Genomic DNA, 11,388 nt, shown 5'->3' with positions numbered 1-11,388 from the left:
CACGCCAGGCAGAGGCGGCGTGTGCTGCGGCTGGGGCAGGGCGAAGCCCTGTAGGTGAGCACCCGAGAGCCGCCGAGGGAGGCAGTGACCCTGGGACAGGAGAACAAAGGTGCTGCTGCCTCGAGTCAGGACAGAAGGTGTGGGTAATCCCTTAGGTGACGAGTCGGGAAAGTGGCATGATGTGACATATGAGCGGCCACCAGCACACACCTCGTCTGGGGAGGGCACTGCTGCTCTGTCGTATGCTCCGGACCTAATCCTACAGGAGAAAAACTTCGCTAAAAGTAAAAATACTAAAAGTGAAATCCAACCAGCGTTCCGAGCACGGCGGCTTCCCGCCTCTGGAGGGGGCTTCATTTAAAATCCACGATGCGCCAGTGAGAATGCAGGCGGGTCTGGGATGGGCGCCAACTACGATCGGGTTGGGGACAGACTCAGGACACAGCGAAAAGGCCCGGGAGGCCACTGCTTTGAACGTGGAACTCCAAACATTACCTATTCCAAAATAAAAAAATGAATACACTGCAGGACAGAGGAATTGGCCACCCACTAACCCCAGGTACGTGCGCCGAAGCCATAAGCAAGTCTACGGACACGGAACGCGTTAAGATATGGTCCCGCGTCACAGTCTCCTGTCACCCCTACCCCTACCTTACACAAGTTCCATGTCTGTGCGACCGCTAAAGTCACGGGAAACATAGGAACCCCCAGAGATTTCACCTTTCTGACTTCACTCTGAGACTAAAAAGCAACACTGACACTCAGCCTTAAAACAGGGTAGAATGATTAAAACAGACCAGTCCCTCAAGGGCGACCTCCCCGCCAGTCTTCAAATTGGAGGTGCCGGGACGGGCGCTGAGCCCGCACGCGGTCATGGGAAGAGTGACCGCGTCCTCCTGTTCTAAGAGGCAGGATGTCTGCCTCACAGTTCCAAACTCAGCAGGAAGCAACAGCCTGAGGTCGGAGGCCAGAGGCCGCAGGAGGAGGAGGAGGAGGAGGAGGAGGAGGAGGAGGAGGAGGAGGAGGAGGAGGAGGAAGCATAGTCTCAGCCCAGGGCTGCTCCCTGGGGCGGGCGGCCAGGCAGGTGCCAGGTCCCCGCAGGGCCTTCGGTGCCTCCTGCCGAGTTAACTTCCTCAGCAGGAGTGACTGGGTCCCGCGCCAGCCACGGGTTCAGAGCACTCAGCCCAGAGCACGGCGAGCCGACGGGAGAAGGGAGTCAGAAGCCAAGCGAAAGGACCGCAGAGGAGACACGAGGTCGCCCAGGGGCCGCTCTGGAAGGCGGCCTGTGCTCCCGCCTCTGCCGGAGACCCTCGGCCCCACCCGCTCACCCCAAGGTGTAAGCGGCAGGGAAGTGACTCGACGGCACGGAGGGAGCACCTGGGGTTCGAGGCCCGGGGTTCGAGGCCAGGGCCGCGCTGGCTAAGCAATTTCCCGCCCCTGGGCAGGCAGCTCGAAGCCTTTGCACGCCCCACGCGGCGGGCGGCGTGCACCCCACTCGACACCAGAGAGCAACTCCGGACACGAGCACCGCGAGCAGACGGCCAGGAAGCTGCCCGCTTCCCACTGTGAACAGCCCAGACGGCGGGCGACAAGCTGATCTCGGCAGGTGACACATGCCGGGGCTTTTAGCTGGTGGCGTCTGACCTCAGGATGCCTGAGATCTCAGGGTGCCGTGCGACCCAGGCAGGCCCTGCTGGCCGCTCTCCAGGCTCTCTGCAGACCGGCCGAGGATCTGCAGGCAGACCCAAGACACCTACAGGTACTCTGTGTCCTGGCGGGACAGGCAGAAGGGACGGGCAACCAAGCAGAGTCACCCCCGTGAATGCCTGCCAGGAAAACGCTCCCCTGAGCTGGAGGTCACCCCAACCTCAAACAACGCATGGAAACATGACTACGACCACACTGGCACTCTCACAGTCACTCAGGGACAGGGCAGGCGAGGGAACCTATCTGAACATGCTGCAAGAGGCCCCAGGCTCGGAGCAGCTCATGGCCTGCCGCGGACAATCAGAAGCTGACACACGATGAGGAGTGCGCAAAATAAAACCCGGCAGACGAAGCCGCCGCATCTGCAGCTCCAGGAGGCACGTGCCCTGAAACGCACCTGCTGGTAACGGCACAGCTTCCTTGCACTGCGACTGCACTGTGTGGAAGTCCCCTGGGGAGGTGGCCGGCTGTGTTTCCCACATGGTGACTGCCTCTGAAGCAGACGGACACGGCGTCAGGGTGCCTGCCTCTCACAACTGTGACCAAATCAAACTGTTCCATCAAACCTAGTTGAAGACCAAGTGTAAGACACACCAAGTACACCGTGAAAGGCCAATGGAGAGACGCCGGGTGTCAGGCAGTGAGTGTGAAAACACTGTACAAGCCTTGACATAAAAGGAGCACAGCTGTGACAGGACTCCTGACCGCTGCGGTCACTTCACCAACACGGTGGCCACAGCTTAGGGAGCACTTGCCACGTGCAGGCATTTAGGGGCGCACATGCCCTGGACCCCACTGAACACTCCCAAGAAGTCTGCCGCACGGGCTCCCAGTCGAGTGGGAGGTGGGCGGGCAGCTCTGGGGTCACCTGCGTGGGCTGCAACCTGGCTCTGCCGCTCCTGGGCTCAGAGGCGCGGGCAGCTCCCAGACACCTCCACACTGCCATCCCGCTATCCAGTGGGGATGGACCGTCTCGCTTGGTGTGTCTGGGAGGGGGCGTGACAGTGTCAAGTGCTTCCAGCAGTGCCAGGTGCACGAGCGACACCAGCTCCTGTTCCTAAGATCTGCCGTTTACAGACGAGGAGCCTGAGGCTCAGCAGTGCTGAGCGGCTACCTGGGACCACAGTGCCAGGGCCATACCTGAGCCTGATGCCCAAGGGCCGCAGCATCCGAGTGGCTCTCAGAGCGGCTCACAGAAGCGCCGCTCCCCGCCCTGGGCACGCACAGCTCCCTTTCTTGTGCACCGTCTTACCCGAATAAGGCGCTGCACCAAACCTTCGCTTACTTTCTAAGGACGAGGAAACACACACACGACCAAGTGCGTCATGCTGACTTACGCTGCTCGTAATTTAACTCAGCTTGAACGTGAACATTCATTACTGTTATATACATCTTGTAAAAGGTGCTTCCATTCTCAGGGGAGATCTGTCCCAGCACTTTAAGGGATTGGCATCTAATTAGGTCAGGCTGGCTGAACCACTGTTTACTGAAACGTACTTTGTATCTGGGACCAGCACGGTCGGGGGGCACTGCCCGCCAGCACGATGGTCATTTGGGAGCGAGGACAGGGCAAAGACCCCTGGCCTAGTCCAGGAAGCGGCACATGGGTCTGCTTCACAGCACACTGGGACTGCAACCAGTTTAAGACAGGCCACAAGTAAAAGGGACAAATCTCAGCCTTCAGGAAGGTTTACGATTTCCCAGACCAGAGCAGCCTCAGGACTATGCCCCAGGGGTACGCCCGTGCCCTTCACCCTGCCCGCGGCCCCACCCACGGGCCTGAGAGGAGACGGTGTTCAGAGCAACCAGACGTGGCCTACGGCCGCCAGGAGAGACCCCTCCAATGACGGGCGACACACACACACACCCCCCACATCACAGTAAATTTTATAAAGGGACAGGCAGGGGAACATGAAACGCACCAGGGAGAAGGATGCTGGCACCCATCGGTCAGGATTACCCGATGTGGCCGGACGAGGCAAGGGGAACCAGCACCAACAGAAACGGCCCGTGAAGAGCTGAAAATCCTGCGCTGGCATCTTAGCCATGTGCGTGTTCTCCAACACCACTCCATACTGGAGAAAACACGTCAGTTTCCTTACCGATAAAGGTGGGCAACAGCTACTTTGCAGGGCGCCCTGCGGATAAAGGCAGTGCACACTAGGTAACACTGGCCTGCTCACAAACAGGCTGGGGCATTTCAGAGGTTTCCCATGGGGGAGGGAAGGCATCCACTAAATGACTCTTATGAGAACCGCACTGTTTCGCACAGGGAGTGACTTTACTCAGACGAGTTAAGAAATACTTCATAGATAACTGTCATCCTTAAACTGTAGACTTTCTAGTTTCATCTCAAAATAAAACTGGACTGTTAGATTGTATTAAAAAAACCTGAACTTTGCATGTGATTCAAAGTATAAGATGAATACAGTCCAGTAAAAATCTTTATCCGGAACACCACCTCTGCTTTAGTTAACTTGAAAAAGAGATATGGACTGGTTTCATACATTTCAAAAAGTCCATTTATAACTAAACATTTTATTTCTCACTAAATATTGATTTTAAAGGACCCAGCAAAATTTACTACAACTGAAAAAAAATTCTCAGACTTTAATATCAAACTCTATAGCAGTAGCTAAACAAGCACCAAAACTTAAAATATAAAGTTAAAATCCCACATGGGTGAACAGAAAAGACACACACTGACAGATTATAAACTTGGGTAATATGTGGCGAAATTGATAAAGTTCGTACTCTTTGACCCAGAATTTTCCATGATTTATCTTAGAGAAACCCTCTCACAATAGACATTCCTATTTAGTAAAGGAAATTAAATGGGCCTGCCCAGCTAAAACTCAAACAAGCATTTGCTGTGCTGCTAATCCCTTCCAATAACAGAAGTAAACACAGAAAGGCCAGGTGGTGGCACACGCCCCCTGCAGAGTAGGTGGGCCCTGCACAGCGCCTGCAGCTCTGTCCAGCTGGGGTGGTCCGCCGGGCTGTGGTCTCGGGCCGGCACCTGAACTCAGCCCCCGACCCTGAAGCAACGCAGGGTTCAGATGAGACAGGGGACCTGGGGTCTGCTGGCATCACAATGACACAGTCCCATTCCACCCTGGAAGAAACAGAGGCACAGGGCGGGGGAGCTCTCTAAGAAAGGGGCTGGCCATCCCCAACCTGCCGGGGCGGGGCCCAGCTGACAGGGGTGGCTAGTCCGCATTCCAACCCTCTGAGTCCCAGATCTGCAACTTTATGACCAATTGGCACAGACTTCCTCAGCACACAGCAATGGAGACGCCAAATGACTGTCCATTTTATCTTGTGAACCACCATGTTTGCTGGTGATACACACTCAACGCAAAAAATTAAAAGGACGAGAAGAGTTACAAATAACACGTGAGGACAGATAAGATTTATTCATTCGTACATTCAAGGATGGTCACGATAACTCACAATGTATCACACTGTAAAAATATCAGCTGGGTTTAATGTAAAGGTTTCTGCCACAGAACTGGCTTTAAAAACCATTCGTGTGTACACACACAGATCCGTCCTGGAAAGGCGAGCGCCAACAGAGCCGCCTCCACGGGCGCCCGGCCCACCTCGCTCCCCACCGCCCTCATCCGAGAGCGAGAAGCCGCACCTCGTTTCTGCAGCTTCGGGGTCAGCTACCGATACGTCTGCAAAACTCTTAGAATGTAAAACAATTTTTATTTACTGAAGACTTAAACCGACTAACCACCTGCCAGTACCCAGAACTGCGGCGGAACGTGCCATCTCGTTGATGCTACTCGAGCAAATCGAACGCGAGGGACACGGAAGACAAATCTAAGCTGAAGGCTGTTTGGTAATCTCATCCCTAAACCTCTGTGACCGTAGACAAGGGACTGGCTGCTAATCCTTGGGGGCTGTCACCACCGGCATAGACAAGGGACTGGCTGCTAATCCTCCTCGGGGACTGTCACCACCTAAGAGTGGGCCCTAGGTCGGGCCAGTGACTCCCTCGCTCAGAGTAGGTAGCACTTTCCTGAGGTGGACTGTGACTGTCAGCATCTGCTACTACATTCAGGAGGCAGACAAGGTGACACCGTTCCCTCGGTCACCTCCTGCATTCCCCCAACAGGCGGGCGGGGCAAGCACCATGACCCTCATTTTGGTGGGGCTGTCAGCTCGGACTCCACTGACACGCAGCGGCAAGGCCTGTGACAGAGCAGGCCGCGTGTGTGCAGCCCCCAAGTACGTGACCTAACCACTCACTCAGAACGTCCCGAAGAGCCTCATGCCAGGAGGCCTGCATTTTACCTGCGACAGGGACAGCACCCAGCACCGAGTGACTCGCGAGGGCACCAGCAAGAGCTTAGGGTCCCCTTCCTAGAGGACAGGTGAGCTTACGGCGTCACATGCCCCACTCACCTCGTGCCCCGCCTTGGGAAGCCTTACCTGGACGATGGCCTCACTGCATTTTAGTCACCCAGTCAACGAACATCTCAAGCACCCGCTACCCGCCAGGATAACGCACCTCCAGTGTCTGGGCTGGCAGCTAGATGTGGCTTTGCCATACGGTGTCAGTGGGACAGCCAGGCCGGAGCCGGTACCAGGGCCCTGAGAGCACACAAGGCCCTGGCCTCTGCTGTCCCTCATGACCAGGCACGGGGCACCCACCTCTGCACCTAAGGGGAACTCAAGGGCTAAAACGGCTGAGAAAGCAGCAGCGTCCACCCCATCGCCGCACACAGAAAGAGCGCCCTCAGACACATGGGGAACCCCGCCGGCTCTGTGCCAGCGCGGCCTGCGGTGGAGCCTGGAGACGCGACTCCTTCAGCCACAGAGCAGGCTCCAGCTCAGTCCCGCAGCAGCACCCCGAGAGTGCGCCCCCGGGTGCGGCCGTCCTAGGGAACCCAGTATCCCTAAGTGCTCAGCACTCACCCACCACAACTTCCAAGTGACAGCGCCATTGTGTCACCCAACTGTCAGGAGGCTCGTCACTTTCACTCACTCATCGAGCACTGACCGGACATGCACCACTGCCAGCAACTGTTCTCTGCACAGAAGAGCCCCACGGACCCTACGTCATCGCAAAACGAGCAGACCGACAGACACCCGAACTAGGACCCTAGACTTCAGGGCTCGGGGGGAGGCAGGGAAGGGAGCCGAGACTGAGCTGGAGTCCCTGGTAGGTAGTCAGGGGGCACCAGGGCGAGAAAGCTGTGTGTTCTGGGCAGATCTGAGCTCAGAGCATGTGACTTTGTTCAGAGACCAGCAAGGAGGCCGATGTGGTAGCCGACAGGCCACAGGAGGGGGGGAGGCCCAAGAGGCACCCCTCTCCGTGAGTCCCGGCCGCAGGCCACACGGGCTCCACAGCGGAGGTCCTGGGTGGGCTCAATCTCCTCCACACTCTGCCTTCGCCAGCGCAAAGGGCGCCAGGCAGTGGAGGTCCTGTGACACTCACTCCCTGCTGGTCCACCAAGACCACCCACAGTGACCGCTGAGACAAAGCCATCTGCGTGACACACTAGTCGGCCAGCCAGAGCTACCCCAAGTCCCAGAGCCCCAGACCTGGCTTCCCACCTCACGTCCCATCCGACACCTTACTCAATCCTGAAACTCAGCACACCACCCAACATGGCAGAAGCTAGTAAACGAACAAAAAACCTTAGCTCTGTCTACTTTTGCCTTGTGCGATCATAATAGATGGGGTAATTTTTGATTTGAAGTGCCTATCAAAACAGTTTTTAAACAAACAACTAAGCAGAAACAAAGGTGTCTTACAATTCAAACACAGTACCTATCAGGCTATGACCAGCCGGTTAAAATGTCCCCTGTCAAGCCTAAACCTAAAAACAAAGTAAAAAACTGAAACTTTTACTTCCTTTCCTTGAATGACACGACAGAACGCATAGAGAAGTCATCTACTGGACACAGGAAAAGGAGTCCTTAATCCAGCCGCTCGACAAAACAAGTTGGAATCCGAACGGATAGTGACACACGGGAAGGAAAAGACCCCTCCGGTCAGTCACGGGGCCGCGGGGGCGGAGAGAAGGCTGCGCGCTCGGCGCGATCTGGCAGAACGGGGGGCGGACGGAGGAAGCTGCGGGGGACCCGGGGACGCGGGGAGCGGGCGCGGGAGACGGGCGCACGCGGCAGCCTGCGCACCGAGGCGGCCGCGGGCCCCCGGGGTCGACGCTCGTAAGGCGCGCGCGGCGCCTGGGCCTCGCGGGGCGCGCACCGTCCCTGCCCTCGCGCCCGGGGCCGCCGCGCCGCCCACCCGCCTCGCCGCCGCAGCCAGCGCTCCGGGAGGCTCCTCCCCGCCGACCCCGCGCCCGGGCCCGGAGGGAGGGTCGCCGCCATTTCCGGCTGCGGGCGCGCCGCCCCCCGCCCGAGGCCGCCCGCACACCCCGCCGCGCCGCGCCCCGCGCCCCCCGCACACCCCGCCCCCCGTTCGCCCCGCCGCCCCTCACCGAGGCGCCCCGCAGCCCGCCGCCCACCGGGCCTGACGCGAGGCCCGCTGGGCCCGCCGCGAGCTCACCTGTCCGCGCGCCCGAGCGCCCGCCCGCCCGCCCGCCGGCTCCGCGGCTCCGCGGCTCCGCGGCTCCGCGGCTGCGCTCCGCGACGCTGCTGGGCAGCCGGCCGGCGCGCTCCTCGCCGGGGCTGCGCCTCGGAGACCCCGGGCGGCGGCGGCGGCGGCGGCGGGGGCAGCGGCAGAGGGCGCGGAGGCAGCACCGGCAGAGGCGGCGGGGACGCGCACGCTCACGCACGCTCACGCACGCACCCGCACCGGCGCGCGCGCCCCCGGAAGGACGTGGGCTCCGGCGGGTCGAAGCTGCGGCGGGACAGGCCGCGCGTGCGCCCAGAGCGCTGGGCAGAGGCCCCGCCCACCAGGGGCGGAGTCCCGAGTGACAGCCCGCGGCCGAGGCCCGGAGTGGGGGCGGAGCTCGCTCCGCGGATCCCCGAGCGCCTGCGGCCGGGCGGCGGCGGCGGCGGCGGGGGCGAGGACTGCCGCCGGCGTCTCGGGTGCTCTCGGGTGGGCCGTAGGTGCCGCGGCGAGCCACCCGGAAGACGACGTGCGGGGACTTGCCCCGCAGCTGACGTTGCTCAGCGCTTTATGTAAGACAGAGAAAACCTAATTTGTCTTCGTCAAAGAACGCGACAGGGAACCCGTAGATGACTTGGAGGCCGACGGCCCCCTACCCAGCCACTGTTTGGGACTGACGTTTGCTCATCCCTGGAGCGCAGAGATGGGACTTCCTTCCTGCTCAGTCACCGAAGTGCCATCTCCACCGTCCAGCCACCCTCCCGGAATCACCTCCGAACGACGGCGATGGCGTGGAACTGCAGGAGAACCATCTTCCACTCACTTATTCCCCGCTCACCCCATTCACCCGCTGACGGAGGGCAGACCTTCCCCACCCAGACTCCCTGTGGCCGAGCGCCTGCTCTGTGCACGGTACCCGGTATGTGCCACCCCAGCATACCCCAACATATGGTCAGTGCTCCTGCGCCTCACTTCCACTCTTGCCCATTGGCCATGTCTATTCAGCGGAGTCGTCTTCTCCAAACGGAAACCTGCTGACATCGGAGGCTTCCTACCGTCTGAACTCTGCCAACGAGCCCTGGCCCCCATCTCCTTCTTACACCTCTTTGCCACCATGCTGGCCTTGAACTGCTCAGTTTGTCCCGGGCTCGGGGCCTGAAAGTGGCAAGGCTCAGGAAGTCTCCTGCCGGTCATCAAATCGTGCAGTATCAAGCAGTCGACAAGAAAAGGCCCAGGAAAACCAAGAAGCAGAAGCAGAAGGGCCAGATTGGTATCTATGTCTGTCGATTCCAGAGGATGAAAGATTTGGGGCTAGAATCACAGGAGAAATGAGAGAACGGAATGGACCTGGGACCAATTTTAGGCTGAAGCTGCAAGAATGAATGACTTGGGGCTCAGGGAGTCCCTCGCTGACCGTGTAGCTCCGCTTTAGGGATATCCTTCCTAAGAACATGTTCCCAAGTACAGAAAAACTTATGCGCACTAAGCTGCTGTTGACAGTGTTTTATAACAGTAAAAGTGTCAACCTACCTACTGTACGAGTAAGCACACACAAATGAAAGTTTAAAAATGTACGGAAAGGCTACATAGGAACAGAAAATTCTTGTGATACCTCCTGACAGTAAAATGAGCAAGATGCATGATATGTAAAAAGCACATTTTGACAAATGCATTTATGAACAGGCCAACCAGCTCAGAGAGAATGAGGCAGGGAGGGTACTGGGAAATGTGGACGGTGGCTAGTCAGGCCCTGTGCTTCACACACCTGTTGATTGTGCAAGGCGGGCCCCTTATTCTCACCTAGGAGTCTGTAGGGAAAGTCAGCCCTGTGCTACTCAGTGCCCATCCCTCCACTGCTCACTCTGTCTTCCAAGCTCTCTGAGCTCACCTGTTATTTAGGGGAACACCTTGTTTTCTCCACAACAGGAAGTGCAAAGCCCTGGGCAGCTGGGTCCTTGTCAAACTCACCCTCGGACCCCACGAAAGCCTAGCTGACGCTTCCCCCAGGACATTTAAATGTTAAAGACCACACGAAACCCATTTCCAACCTCAGTGAGGGTGAATGTCCGCTGCCAGCGGCCGTGGTGCTTTCCATCCCTTGTCCCAGCTCACTGCTGTTAGATTTGGGCTGGGACGGCTGCCGACAGGCAAGTCACTGACTTTCCCTGCTGTGACACCAGGGCAAGCCTGGCTCTCTGATCCTAAAGGAGGCCAAATGCTCCCGGTAGAGGGGTTTCTCGCTGAGCCCCTGAGATATGGAGAATGGGCACATGCAAAGCAGCCAGCCAGCTCTCCCTGCAGGGCCTTGGGGATGGGGGTGGCTGGCACCCCACTGGCCGAAAAAAAAGTAGGTTGCAGGGCACTGTACGAAAGGGAAGGGAGAATTCTTTTTCCCATGCGGAAGTACTAGGAGGATGAGCAGCTGTTGTCCTCAGAGGCCGGGGTAGTGGGGGCAGGGAACAGGTACGTGGACTTCCTTAAAACTGGTCTCCCGGCCCAAAGGCCTGCCGCAGGGTGTCTCACTCAACGCCACTGTCAGGAGCCTCAGCCTGCCTGGCTTGCGAGGCCCTCCACCCCCGGCAGGGGTCCCTGCCACCTTGGCTCATCTCTGTTCTGCCCTGCCTCGTTCTCAGAACCGTCATTTGCCCGTTGCTTTCTTCATGTGGCTCCAGTGGCAGAGTGGAGTCGTGGGGATGGGCCCCTAGGTGGCACACTGCTGGCCGGAGGCGCAGGACCCTCTTCCTGTCACTCCCCACTCACTGAGCTTCCTCCACCTGACTGAGGGGTGCATGCGGGCTCCTGGCTCTGCAGCTGTGTTCTACGTGAAGCCAGATGCTCGTCCCAGGCCACCCCCTCAATGGGCGACTCCTGGCCTATGTGCCTGACTCCTGTGGCTCAGCCGACCCAGTCTGTAACCTGGCTAGTCCCTCTCACCCCCACACCCCTCCCTGGACAACCCACAGGCTCACCTTTCTATCCCTGCTCAGCGTGGTTTCCTTCCCAGCACTGGATTTGGAGTTTGAACTTGAAATCATCTACTTCCTGCCTGCCTCGCCCTGGGGAGTAGGCTCATGACAACAGGAATTTTGTCTGTTGGTTTACATGCCACCTTTTCATCACCTTCCTGAATGAAGACACACACGCTGAAG

General features: G+C 58.5%; 1 protein-coding gene across 4 annotated transcripts in view; it reads right to left on the bottom strand.

The window, feature by feature from the left end:
• The window catches only part of DNAJC5 (DnaJ heat shock protein family (Hsp40) member C5), a 23,161-nt gene extending 14,880 nt beyond the window's left edge, over positions 1-8,281 (bottom strand). The window contains exon 1 of one of the 4 annotated variants that reach the window (XR_005653241.1): positions 7,574-7,598. The gene's annotated coding sequence lies outside the window, so the exon portion shown is untranslated. Of the gene's footprint in view, positions 1-7,492; positions 7,517-7,573; positions 7,599-8,233 lie in introns of those variants that run through there. The other 3 variants (XM_039864877.1, XM_039864876.1, XM_039864878.1) reach the window with 3 other exon arrangements.
• Positions 8,282-11,388: the final 3,107 nt, after the last annotated feature.

This window comes from Pteropus medius, unplaced genomic scaffold (genome assembly GCF_902729225.1).
Source record: "Pteropus medius unplaced genomic scaffold, Ma_sr-lr_union100, whole genome shotgun sequence".
Taxonomy (NCBI): Eukaryota; Metazoa; Chordata; class Mammalia; order Chiroptera; family Pteropodidae; genus Pteropus; species Pteropus medius.
This window is presented reverse-complemented; position numbering and strand designations above follow the sequence as displayed.